At 36.1% G+C, this 14,587-nt stretch overlaps 1 long non-coding RNA gene across 4 annotated transcripts; it reads right to left on the bottom strand.

Moving 5' to 3' along the window:
• Positions 1–226: 226 nt before the first annotated feature.
• On the bottom strand, positions 227–10,753 carry LOC127142208 (uncharacterized). Of its 4 annotated transcripts, XR_007812692.1 has the most exons (8): positions 10,535–10,752; positions 7,383–7,461; positions 6,313–6,374; positions 5,417–5,495; positions 4,274–4,352; positions 2,935–3,013; positions 1,596–1,674; positions 227–313 (listed from the first exon to the last, which is right to left on the bottom strand). It is a non-coding gene; the product is annotated as an uncharacterized LOC127142208 (long non-coding RNA). The 4 variants fall into 4 exon arrangements; XR_007812694.1 differs by lacking the exon at positions 1,596–1,674 and having other exon boundaries at positions 10,535–10,753; XR_007812695.1 differs by lacking the exon at positions 2,935–3,013 and having other exon boundaries at positions 10,535–10,753.
• Positions 10,754–14,587: the final 3,834 nt, after the last annotated feature.

Genomic DNA, 14,587 nt, shown 5'->3' with positions numbered 1-14,587 from the left:
TTACTGTTACATTTAGTGACTCCTGACTACACTGTGACTTTTATTTCTATTTTGATTTACTATTACTTTTGCATTGCTTTTATATTACAAATTAGTTCTAAATTTACATTGAACTTTTACTGTTGCAACTACATCTAGTAACTAGATTACTCTGACTTGCTAATTGCTTCTACATTACTTCATCTTATTACACTTTCCTGATAGTGTTTTGCTGTTTGACAGTGTGTGAATTACCTGGAGGCCTGTGTCCTGGTCTCAAAGAACTTCTTCATTGTGTGAAGACTCTCTGTGATCGTGGACAAAGTGGAGACACCTGGAGGAAACGCACAAAGGAAAATGATCAATACACTACTGCTATTCCTCATCAACAGTTCAACATTACAGCTGAAAACTGAACATTTAACTAAATATTTTTATGCCTGACTATAAAGTGACTTATTTCTATTTTGGATTTACTGTTACCATCTAAAATTTAGATTACTTTTACCAATTACATATACCAATTATCAGTACTCAAATCCAATTCTATCACTGTGTACCACAGTCTTGTATATATATATTGACCCTTTTCTATTTGTATTGTTTGTGACTGATAAAGGATTATGTTACTCAAATAAATACTTCTAAAGAATATTTTGTTACTGTGACATTTATTGACACTCCTGACTACACTGACAGTTTTAATACTTTACTGTACTGTTACATTTAGTGACCTAGACTGACATTTTGACATCTTACTGTGACATTTAGTGACTCCTGAGTACACTGACAGTTTTTAATACTTTACTGTTACATTTAGTGACTACACTGACAGTTTTTGACAACTTTACTGTTACATTTAGTGACTAGACTTGACATTTTGACATCTTACTGTGACATTTAGTGACTCCTGACTACACTGACAGTTTTAACACTTTTTACTGTACTGTTACATTTAGTGACTAGACTGACAGTTTTGACCACCTTACTGTGACATTTAGTGACTCCTGACTACACTGACAGTTTTTAACTACTGATTACATGGTTAACTGTTTACACTTTACTTTAGTGACTAGACTGACAGTTTGACACCTTACTGTGTACATTTAGTGACTCCTGACTACACTGACAGTTTTTAACAGTTTTTAATACTTTACTGTACTGTTACATTTAGTGACTAGACTGACATTTTGACATTTTACTGTGACATTTAGTGACTCCTGACTACACTGACAGTTTTAACACTTTACTGTACTGTTACATTTAGTGACTAGACTGACATTTTGACATCTTACTGTGACATTTAGTGACTCCTGACTACACTGACAGTTTTAACACTTTACTGTACTGTTACATTTAGTGACTAGACTGACATTTTGACATCTTACTGTTACATTTAGTGACTCCTGACTACACTGTGACTTTTATTTCTATTTTGATTTACTATTACTTTTGCATTGCTTTTATATTACAAATTAGTTCTAAATTTACATTTAACTTTTACTGTTGCAAACTACATCTAGTAACAGATTACTTTGACTTGCTAATTGCTTCTACATTACTTCTCTTATTACACTTTCCTGATAGTGTTTTGTGTTTGACAGTGTGTGAATTACCTGGAGGCCTGTGTCCTGGTCTCAAAGAACTTCTTCATTGTGTGAAGACTCTCTGTGATCGTGGACAAAGTGGAGACACCTGGAGGAAACGCACAAAGGAAAATGATCAATACACTACTGCCTATTCCTCATCAACAGTTCAACATTACAGCTGAAACTGAACATTTAACTAAATATTTTTATGCCTGACTATAAAGTGACTTATTTCTATTTTGGATTACTGTTACCTCTAAAATTAGATTACTTTTACCATTACATACAATATCAGTACTCAAATCCAATCTATCACTGTGTACACAGTCTTGTATATATAATGCCCTTTTCTATTTGTATTGTTGTGACTGATAAAGGATTATGTTACTCAAATAAATACTTCTAAAGAATATTTTGTTACTGTGACATTTATTGACTCCTGACTACACTGACAGTTTTAATACTTTACTGTACTGTTACATTTAGTGCCTAGACTGACATTTTGACATCTTACTGTGACATTTAGTGACTCCTGGGTACACTGACAGTTTGTGACAGTTTTAACACTTTACTGTACTGTTACATTTAGTGACTCCTGACTACACTGACAGTTTTTAACACTTTACTGTACTGTTACATTTAGTGACTAGACTGACAGTTTGACACCTTACTGTGACATTTAGTGACTCCTGACTACACTGACAGTTTTTAACAGTTTTTAATACTTTACTGTACTGTTACATTTAGTGACTAGACTGACATTTTGACATTTTACTGTGACATTTAGTGACTCCTGACTACACTGACAGTTTTAACACTTTACTGTACTGTTACATTTAGTGACTAGACTGACCATTTAGTGACTCCTGACTACACTGACAGTTTTTAACAGTTTTTAATACTTTACTGTACTGTTACATTTAGTGACTAGACTGACATTTTGACATTTTACTGTGACATTTAGTGACTCCTGACTACACTGACAGTTTTAACACTTTACTGTACTGTTACATTTAGTGACTAGACTGACATTTTGACATCTTACTGTGACATTTAGTGACTCCTGACTACACTGACAGTTTTAACACTTTACTGTACTGTTACATTTAGTGACTAGACTGACATTTTGACATCTTACTGTTACATTTAGTGACTCCTGACTACACTGTGACTTTTATTTCTATTTTGATTTACTATTACTTTTGCATTGCTTTTATATTACAAATTAGTTCTAAATTTACATTTAACTTTTACTGTTGCAAACTACATCTAGTAACAGATTACTTTGACTTGCTAATTGCTTCTACATTACTTCTCTTATTACACTTTCCTGATAGTGTTTTGTGTTTGACAGTGTGTGAATTACCTGGAGGCCTGTGTCCTGGTCTCAAAGAACTTCTTCATTGTGTGAAGACTCTCTGTGATCGTGGACAAAGTGGAGACACCTGGAGGAAACGCACAAAGGAAAATGATCAATACACTACTGCCTATTCCTCATCAACAGTTCAACATTACAGCTGAAACTGAACATTTAACTAAATATTTTTATGCCTGACTATAAAGTGACTTATTTCTATTTTGGATTACTGTTACCTCTAAAATTAGATTACTTTTACCATTACATACAATATCAGTACTCAAATCCAATCTATCACTGTGTACACAGTCTTGTATATATAATGCCCTTTTCTATTTGTATTGTTGTGACTGATAAAGGATTATGTTACTCAAATAAATACTTCTAAAGAATATTTTGTTACTGTGACATTTATTGACTCCTGACTACACTGACAGTTTTAATACTTTACTGTACTGTTACATTTAGTGCCTAGACTGACATTTTGACATCTTACTGTGACATTTAGTGACTCCTGGGTACACTGACAGTTTGTGACAGTTTTAACACTTTACTGTACTGTTACATTTAGTGACTCCTGACTACACTGACAGTTTTTAACACTTTACTGTACTGTTACATTTAGTGACTAGACTGACAGTTTGACACCTTACTGTGACATTTAGTGACTCCTGACTACACTGACAGTTTTTAACAGTTTTTAATACTTTACTGTACTGTTACATTTAGTGACTAGACTGACATTTTGACATTTTACTGTGACATTTAGTGACTCCTGACTACACTGACAGTTTTAACACTTTACTGTACTGTTACATTTAGTGACTAGACTGACATTTAGTGACTCCTGACTACACTGACAGTTTTTAACAGTTTTTAATACTTTACTGTACTGTTACATTTAGTGACTAGACTGACATTTTGACATTTTACTGTGACATTTAGTGACTCCTGACTACACTGACAGTTTTAACACTTTACTGTACTGTTACATTTAGTGACTAGACTGACATTTTGACATCTTACTGTGACATTTAGTGACTCCTGACTACACTGACAGTTTTAACACTTTACTGTACTGTTACATTTAGTGACTAGACTGACATTTTGACATCTTACTGTTACATTTAGTGACTCCTGACTACACTGTGACTTTTATTTCTATTTTGATTTACTATTACTTTTGCATTGCTTTTTATATTACAAATTAGTTCTAAATTTACATTTAACTTTTACTGTTGCAAACTACATCTAGTAACAGATTACTTTGACTTGCTAATTGCTTCTACATTACTTCTCTTATTACACTTTCCTGATAGTGTTTTGTGTTTGACAGTGTGTGAATTACCTGGAGGCCTGTGTCCTGGTCTCAAAGAACTTCTTCATTGTGTGAAGACTCTCTGTGATCGTGGACAAAGTGGAGACACCTGGAGGAAACGCACAAAGGAAAATGATCAATACACTACTGCCTATTCCTCATCAACAGTTCAACATTACAGCTGAAACTGAACATTTAACTAAATATTTTTATGCCTGACTATAAAGTGACTTATTTCTATTTTGGATTACTGTTACCTCTAAAATTAGATTACTTTTACCATTACATACAATATCAGTACTCAAATCCAATCTATCACTGTGTACACAGTCTTGTATATATAATGCCCTTTTCTATTTGTATTGTTGTGACTGATAAAGGATTATGTTACTCAAATAAATACTTCTAAAGAATATTTTGTTACTGTGACATTTATTGACTCCTGACTACACTGACAGTTTTAATACTTTACTGTACTGTTACATTTAGTGCCTAGACTGACATTTTGACATCTTACTGTGACATTTAGTGACTCCTGGGTACACTGACAGTTTGTGACAGTTTTAACACTTTACTGTACTGTTACATTTAGTGACTCCTGACTACACTGACAGTTTTTTAACACTTTACTGTACTGTTACATTTAGTGACTAGACTGACAGTTTGACACCTTACTGTGACATTTAGTGACTCCTGACTACACTGACAGTTTTTAACAGTTTTTTAATACTTTACTGTACTGTTACATTTAGTGACTAGACTGACATTTTGACATTTTACTGTGACATTTAGTGACTCCTGACTACACTGACAGTTTTAACACTTTACTGTACTGTTACATTTAGTGACTAGACTGACATTTAGTGACTCCTGACTACACTGACAGTTTTAACACTTTACTGTACTGTTACATTTAGTGACTAGACTGACAGTTTGACACCTTACTGTTACATTTAGTGACTCCTGACTACACTGTGACTTTTATTTCTATTTTGATTTACTATTACTTTTGCATTGCTTTTATATTACAAATTAGTTCTAAATTTACATTTAACTTTTACTGTTGCAAACTACATCTAGTAACAGATTACTTTGACTTGCTAATTGCTTCTACATTACTTCTCTTATTACACTTTCCTGATAGTGTTTTGTGTTTGACAGTGTGTGAATTACCTGGAGGCCTGTGTCCTGGTCTCAAAGAACTTCTTCATTGTGTGAAGACTCTCTGTGATCGTGGACAAAGTGGAGACACCTGGAGGAAACGCACAAAGGAAAATGATCAATACACTACTGCCTATTCCTCATCAACAGTTCAACATTACAGCTGAAACTGAACATTTAACTAAATATTTTTATGCCTGACTATAAAGTGACTTATTTCTATTTTGGATTACTATTACTTCTATTGTTACTTAAAATTAGATTACTTTTACCATTACATACTACTTCTTAATTTACATTTAACTTTTGCTGTTTCAAACTACATCTAGTAACAGATTACTTTGACTTGTATTTCACTTCTTATTTCAAACAGTGCAATATCAGTACTCAAATCCAACTATCACTGTGTACACAGTCTTGTATATATAATGCCCTTTTCTATTTGTATTGTTGTGACTGATAAAGGATTATGTTACTCAAATAAATACTTCTAAAGAATATTTTGTTACTGTGACATTTAGTGACTCCTTACTATGCTGACATTTTACAACAGTTTTGTGATGCTTTACAGACATTTTGAATTATATTTTGGATCACTGTTACTTCTGCATTGCTTTTATATTACAAATTACTTTTACTATTACCTCTAATATTAGATTGCTCTACCATTCTACTGTTTTTCTTATTACATTTTACTTCTAAATCTACTGATTACTTTAACTAACTAATGCTAATTACTTTTATGTTACCTCTATTAATACATATTACTCGTACAGTACATATATACTTTGTTTTAATGCAGATTACTTCCATTATTACACTTTTCTGATACACTAAATACTGAACATAAACAAACTAATTTCAGTGCTCTGTGTTGGACAGTTGATGTAAAGCAGGTTGTGAATTACCTGGAGGCCTCAGTCCTGGTCTCAAAGAACTTCTTCACTGTACGAAGACGAAGTGGAGACACCTGGAGGAAATCAAAGAGAAACATACAGAGGAAAATGATCAATTCACTACTGCCTATTCCTCATCAACAGTTTAACCATGAAAACACAGATAAATATTCAACTGAACAGCTGAACCAGAGCATGTAACAAACATTAGAGGTTGTCTCAGAAAATGAACAGCTGATTGTCATCACCTCCTGAAGAACCAATAACAACAAATATTTGGGAATAAGTAAAATGATTATTAATTTTGTGTCTATCAACTAATTACGTATGTTACTGCAAACTGCACAACAATAATAAACAGTTAAATACATTTTTGAATGTAGGACTTTAACTCGTTTGTTAAAGTATTTCCTCCACCACAGATGGTCATATACATCATTTTTATTTCAAATTTACAAAGGTGAACATTTAAAGTACTTCAAGTAAGTAAGTGTAGAACTGGTTCTTACACACTGTAAATTTATTATTAAAATCACACACTGAACAAGTTAAAATTAACATACTTATGAACAACTCACTCCAATATTTTATTTGTAGAATTGATATTATTTTGTTTGGTTTAGTTGTGTATGTCTAGTAGGGATGGGCACGAATAATCAATTAGTTGATTAAATCGACACGGTAAACACAATCGACATCTGTTTTTCAGAATCAACTAATTTTTATTTGACTAGTGTTTAATCAGGTGGATGTGGGAGAAAAGACGTAGAGCTAATGTTCATGGTTCTGTTTCTGCTGAGCACTGCATTTCTGCACTCAGTCTGGATGGTTCAAAGACTGGAACAGACATCGACAATGAAGCAAATTGCAGCATTATGCCGGGGGTGGGAGGGTGTTGCTTTGTGGTGGTTATTGTTTTTCAATCTGATCCTTAACAATAACAATCACATTTGACAATTTTATGCCTTACTGTAAGGTGACAATTTTACTTCTATTTTGGATAACTATTACTTCTGCATAACTGAATACTGAACATTAAAAAATGTATGTCAGTGCTCTGTGTTTGACAGTGTGTGAATTACCTGGAGGCCTGTGTCCTGGTCTCAAAGAACTTCTTCATTGTACAAAGACTCTCTGTGATCGTGGACAAAGTGGAGACACCTGGAGGAAATCAAAGAGAAACATACAGAGGAAAATGATCAATACACTACTGCCTATTCCTCATCAACAGTTTAACCATGAAAACACAGAAAAGTATTCAACATTACAGCTGAAACTGAACATTTAACTAAATATTTTTATGCTTTACTATACTATGACATTACAATTACTTCTGCATTGCTTTTATATTACAAATTACTTGTACTGTTGCAAACTACATCTAGGAACAGATTACTATTATATCTTACTTCTATTAATACATACACTCCCCTCCAAAAGTATTGGAACAGTGAGGCCAATTCCTTTATTTTTGCTGTAGACTTAAAACATTTAGGTTTGACATCAACAGATGAATATGAGACAAGAGATCAACATTTCAGCTTTTATTTCCAAGTATTTAAATCTGGATCTGATACTTAACTAGCATTATTTGTAACAACAGCAAATATTTAGGGCAAAAGTATTGGAACATGTGACTGGTGGGTGTTTTTTGTTGCCCGGGTGTGTCCTACTACATTGATTATTCAAACAATAAATAGTGCTGAATGTCTACTCTCAGTTTCAGATTTGGGTTTTGCCCGTGCAGACTGCATTTACAGTTAGAGGTGTGACCAACATGAAAACCAGAGAGCTGTCTATGGGTGAAAAATAAGCAATACTGTGAAACTGAGAGAAGATGGAAAATCAATCAGGGCAATTGCACAAACATTGGCCATAACCAGTACAACCATTTGGAATGTCCTGAAGAAGAAAGAAACCGCTGGTGTACTAAGTAACAGGACATCGAACGGGTAGACCAAGGAAAACAGCAGCAGCTGATGACAGAAACATTGTGAGAGCTTTAAAGAAACGCCCTAAAACAACTGTTAGTGACATCAGCAACAACCTCCAGAGGGCCAGGGTGAGGGTATCACTATCTACTGTGTGCAGAGGACTTCATGAACAAAAGTACAGAGGCTACACCAGAAGAGAAAAATTCTGGGACAAAGTTTTATGGACTGATGTGACAAAGATGAACCTTTACCAAAGTGAGGGAAAGACTTGAGTTTGGAGAAAGAAAGGATCTGCTCATGATCCCAAACATACAAGCTCATCTGGGAAACACAGTGGAGGTAATGTCATGGCTTGGGCTTGCAGGACTTCTTCTGGGACAGGCTCATTAATCTGCATTGATGATGTAACTCAGAAGTCTACAGAAACATTTTGTCTGCCAGATTAAAGAAAGATGCAACCAAACTGATGAGATCCTTTGTGAGGATGGATGAAGGGAATGACCCAAAACACAAAACAACAAAGGAGTTCATCAGGAGAAAGAAGTGGAAGGTTTTAGACTGGCCAAGTCAATCTCCAGACTTAAACCTTGTAGAGCATGGATTTTACCTGCTACAGAGGAGACTGGAAGGGACTAACCCCCAAAACAAACAACAACTGAAAGAGGCTGCAGTGAAAGCCTGGAAAAGCATCACAAAAGAAGACAGCAAACATTTGGTGATGTCAGTGGGTCACAGGCTTGATGCAGTTATTGCAAGCAAATGATTTGCAGCTAGATATTAAGTATTATTCACTTTAGTCTATTTTAAGTCACATGTTCCAATACTTTTGCTCACCTAAATATTTGCTGTTGTTACAAATAATGCTCTCCTCTAAGTTAAGTATCAGATCCAGATTTAAATACTTGGAAATAAAAGCTGAAATGTTGATCTCTTGTCTCATATTCATCTGTTGATGATCAATACATTACTACCTATTCCTCATCAACAGTTTAACCATGAAAACAGATAAATATTCAACATTACAGCTGAAACTGAACATTTAACTAAATATTTTTATGCTTTACTACACTGTGACATTTTCGATGTCTTACTATAACGTGACATTTTTACTTCTATTCTGGATTACTATTACCTCTGCATTGGTTTTATATTACAGATTACTTTTACTGTTTCCTCTAATATTAGATTACTTTTACCATTACATATTACTTTTCTGAGTACAAAATACTTCTAAATTTACAACTAACTTTTACTGTTGCAAACTAAATCTAGTTCCAAATTACTTTTCTTTTTAGGGCTCGAGCACTAAAGTGTGTGAAGGCAACATTCAAAAGTGATCCCCCATTGGGCTTAGTTTGTTGTATGTGGACGTAATTCGGACCACACATATAACATGCCCGGATGTACAAGAAAATCTCCTAATGTCGTGACCTAAACCCAACAGAAAGTCAGCCATTTTGACTTTAATACACATATTTAGCTAATTTTTCGCCATTTAGGGACACTGTATTTAAACGAACTCCTCCGAGAGATTTAATTATTTCAACTTCACTTGAGTTTTCGTCAAAGAGCGTGGCCTTGGCGGCGCCTCAAATTTACTGTTGTTAACGCTGACATCCAGGTATAAAGCGGCCAGGTACAGACGCAATATAACACAAAATGACCACAAATAGACACAAAACGATGACAACGACATGACAGACCGCTATGAAGTGAGTTGAAATGACCAGGATAGAACACAACAATACAAGGAGATGCAAGATGTCGGTAAAGTGACACAAGGGATTTAAACGGACTATCAAGAGCTCCTTGGGTTTTCGCCCGTCCACAACTCCGTTTCCGTGACTGAAGTCTTAAGAAACACAAACACACTCTTACCCACATGATAAAAACGCTAAACAAGAATGCTAATGCTAACGCTGTCAGGCACGCCTAAGTCACGGAAACACAAACACACTCTTAGCCACATGATAAAAACGCTAAACGAGAATGCTAACGCTGTCAGGCACGCCTAAGTCACGGAAGCACAAACACACTCTTACCTTCGCGATAATAACGCTAAACGAGAATGCTAATGCTAACGCTGTCATGCACGCCTAAGTCACGGAAGCACAAACACACTCTTACCCACGCGATAAAAACGCTAAAAGAGAAGGCTAATGCTGTCAGGCATGCCTTAGTCTCGGAAACACAAACACACTCTTACCTACGTGATAAAAACGCTAAAAGAGAAGGCTAATGCTAACGCTCGCTGCTAACGTTAGCCGCTGTCTGTCCGCTAGTTAGCTCATTAGCCTTACCTTTGCGCCGCAGGTGTGTTCACCGCCAGTCTCACTCGTGTTCGACAAAAATTAGCTTCAAAACTTGTTTTAGCATCCATGCGTCTTCGGTAATTGAGTATTTTCACAGGACTGACAAACCGAGATAAGAGTTCCAACATTGTTTTAAATCGGTTTAAAACAATTGCTCCGCGTTTCTGCTCGCCTTCCAACAGGTAATTTTCCGTTGAGGACACACGGTGTGGCCAATGAGAACACACGCAAGCCAACAACGGCAGACAAATACGCCGGGGGGGGGGGCATGATAGCATCACAGACACGCATACAGAGGGAGACAGCGCGGAGGGATACAAAGCTGAGATGTAGAACTTGTATCTCTTTGGTCAGAGTTTTAAACTACTGCCATTAACTGCGTTAACTTTTAACACATTCTTTGTTTGGATAATTTATTAAAATGTATTTTCTTGACTTTGACGGGGCAATACATTTGTTTAGGGGGCACTGCCCCTTTTTGCCCCTGTATAGAGCCGGTCCCGGTCTTGGAGACCTATTTGGGGAAACAGGGAGGACCAGAGAGAGGTGCATACCTTAACACTTATTGACATTAGCACAGTCTTTAGCAACAGGTAAATTCCTGATAAGTGAAGATAATGTCAGTTTGGAAAAGATGTTTTAAAGTGTGGCAAGAGACGTATGGGGATAAAGTACCCAGTGAGAAGTTTCTGGTGTGTGGTTATTAATGTCATTACCCAGACATCTGACAGAGAGGTCTCTGTGAGCCTGTTCAACCCAAGTGAAAAAGCAATCACACTCCTTCCAAGGATGTGGGTGACTAAGCTGAGCAAAGTGCAAACTGTAGCACCCAAAGAACAAGTCACCACTGACAAAGTGGAAGGGTGAGATACATGTGAAAACAGACCTTACACATAACACTAAGCCTGGAGATGTGCATCCCATAAGCATCACTGGAGATTTCCAAGAGGTCAAGGTTCATGTCCAAAGCTGCAGGCCATGGGCTTACCTCCAGTGATTACTGTTGGTACACTTCTGTTGCTATTACAGGAAGACAGCTGTTATTATTTCTGTATCTGTGTAAGCAAACATCTTTTGGGCTTTGCAGTGCACCCACCATGTTTCAGCACCTTATGGAAGGAGTACATGGAGACATTTGACATCCTGCTGATACCTTGCAAGTTTTATTCATGTAAGTAGTTGTTGCTGAATGGTTTACAATCATCTCAACTAGTTTTGACTTCCTTTCAACTAAATTTGGATTCTGTGTAGTTTTAATCATATCTAGAGATTATTTGGTCCTGCATGAACACTTGAGTGTCACAGATCAGCTAAATATTGCTTTAGAGAAAAATCCACAAAGATATTTTGGCTGTATATTTTCCCAAGGATTATTTTAGACAGAGCTGATGCAGGGGTGCTACAGATGGCGGCACGACCTTGGACCTGAAGTCCAGAGGAAGCTGGATGAAGTTTTGGAAGCCTGCAGGCAAGAACGCCTCATCCATTTCATCGGGCCTGGAGAGAGTGTGGGAGAGAGTCCGGTTTGCAAGGCCTCTAGAGGCGTGAGGGTCGACATCAGCGAGCATCTGCGTTTCCCTCCTGACAGCACCTCTGCACCGCTCAGCACTTGGGTCTGCATTTCTACCTGGGAGAAGCTCTGAAGAGCAACAAAGAACTTTTGGCTTTAGCTGTAGAGAAAGGAAAAGAACAGGGGTGTCTTTGCCACTGCTCTGCCAACAGGAGATATTCCAGGTTGAAGGAGCAACGCATCAATGAGGGGTGGTCCACACCTGATGACCCTGCAACGAGTAATAACAGCAACCTGTACAATCTAACATTATGAAAAATAAATAATATTTCAAGTAATTATTTTGCAACTGTATACTGTCATACTGATGAAAACAAGTGAAAAAATGTTCATAGCGTACATTCTCAAATAAACAGCATTCTTTATTATCTTCATATTGATCTCAAAAACAAATTATACATATATTGAAGAACTTGATGACAAATGCAGAAATAGAAAGGCAAAAGAAAAATAGAAAATTCAAACTATTTATTTCACACCAATGTATTAACCAAAAACAATGTCATGAACTTGAAAGAATGAAGATTAGATAGGCGACAGATGTAAATAAAAAGAAGAAGACCTAACCTACTGTACGTCACTGCAATGCAGAACATGAATAAGTTTACTGTCAACGCAAAGCAGACACCAAAACGGTTCAAGCTCAAATGCCAAAATTCACAGGCAAAACGAAACAAGAAGAAGCCAGTGAACTTAGCTTGAGCCTTTTTTGGTTTTGCCAATATTCAGCAGCCACTGTACTGAATCAGTCAGAATATATTGTAATAATATACTGTACAAAGTTTGGACAAAAATCATCAGTCTTGGTGCACAGAAACTTTTTTTTTCCTCCTGAACCATGATAAAAATGGATCAGAGGTTAGTTCACTTGCTGCACAGTATTTGATTTTCATGAAAGCAGTGTGCAAATACCCTGCTCACACCTCAGTGTATTCTGGTCACAAAGCTGGGAATGCTTGCTAAATGATGATACAATAGGAATGAAGTGGATTTTTTGAATTCATTGATGAGATATTATATCTGTGGAAATCAGTTATAGCATCAAAAACTGGCTGCTAGTTGCGTGGCAGTGTAAATCAGAGACATTCCTGAAAAATCTATCTCTTATAGAAAATGTCATTTCCAGAAAATGTGTGATTGTCATTAAAAGCAGTAAGACAGTAAAACTTTTCCAGAGTTAAAGAAGCTGCGACAAAACTACAAAATCAAATGTAGAGATCCAGGTTTAGCCGGCGTTGTCTTTGAAATATCCTCACAATTTAAAAACCACTGTCATGAGTGATGATTGGTTTGTTGTGCTTTCAAAGCCTAGGTGATATTTACACAGAACATGAGAAACTTGGTTCTTCATGTCCCCGTCAACATGATTCTGAGAGCATCCAGGTTGTTGCATTTTTATTATTCTGTTGTTGCATTCTTTTTTGTCTCTTGCTGCTTGCTGTAAATTACAATTGTTGAGTTGGTGTCCTGAGTTACCTGAGCAGGTGAGCATGGTTGCTTGATTTGCCTTCATTATTCATTCAATCTGATTTGGATTGTTGCTATTTAGTGCTATAATGATTTGTGTGTACTATGTCTTTGAATGTTAAAAAGCTAAAGTTTGGCACAACAAAATATATTCTAATAGATTTTACTTGAATTTAACAAAACTATCTTCATCAAATATTTTTAATGTAAAGTACATGCACATCCATTGGATCTAATTTGACATCACTATACTCTAACAATACCCCAATATATAAATTATCTCTAGAATATGTTTATAGTCAACACACAAGGTTACCAAAAATACAGTATGTACGATACATTGATAATGTTGTTTGGATGAGGTAAGATAAAGTATAGCAGGTTCAAAGCGTAACTGATGATGGGATCAATGCTCAGTGAAATAATCAGAGAGCTTCACTAAATAGGGGGTGTCAGCATTCAGGGTGGCTGGTAACTGTCAGTAGCCTTGTTGCTCTTTCTAACACTGATCCAAACAAGATTTCTTGACGCCTACTAGACAGCCATGAAACCTGATACTGATATTCATGAATCCTTGTGTATTCAGGATCCTGTTAACACCATCATGTCAAAATTTCAGCACTCATTACACACGATATTTCAAAAAGTAGTTGTCCAATTTCCATGAAATTTGCTGTGGATATTTATGATCCCCTGAAGATGAATGCTAATGATTTGGACCTTTCCATTAGTTTCTTCCACCTGCAGATTTTCCTCATTGGACATTCAGTCAACTTTCATCTATCCGTCTTCAGATTTGCACACCTTGCACACAATCATAATCTCACCCCGAAGAAAAACTTTAATTCCTACATTTTGGTAAGGCTTGTTAGCCTTGTAAGGCTTGTAAGGCTCAACTAAGACATTAACATCGGAGTCTGCAAACTAAGTTTCCTCCTAATACTGAGACGATCCAACCCCACAAACCAATGCAGTCATTAATTGATGGCAGATGATCGCATTTA

The sequence above is a fragment of the Lates calcarifer genome, unplaced genomic scaffold (assembly GCF_001640805.2).
Source record: "Lates calcarifer isolate ASB-BC8 unplaced genomic scaffold, TLL_Latcal_v3 _unitig_999_quiver_2409, whole genome shotgun sequence".
In the NCBI taxonomy this organism is placed as follows: domain Eukaryota; kingdom Metazoa; phylum Chordata; class Actinopteri; family Centropomidae; genus Lates; species Lates calcarifer.
The sequence above is the reverse complement of the archived record's forward strand: the minus strand, read 5'-3'. Positions and strand labels throughout refer to the sequence as shown.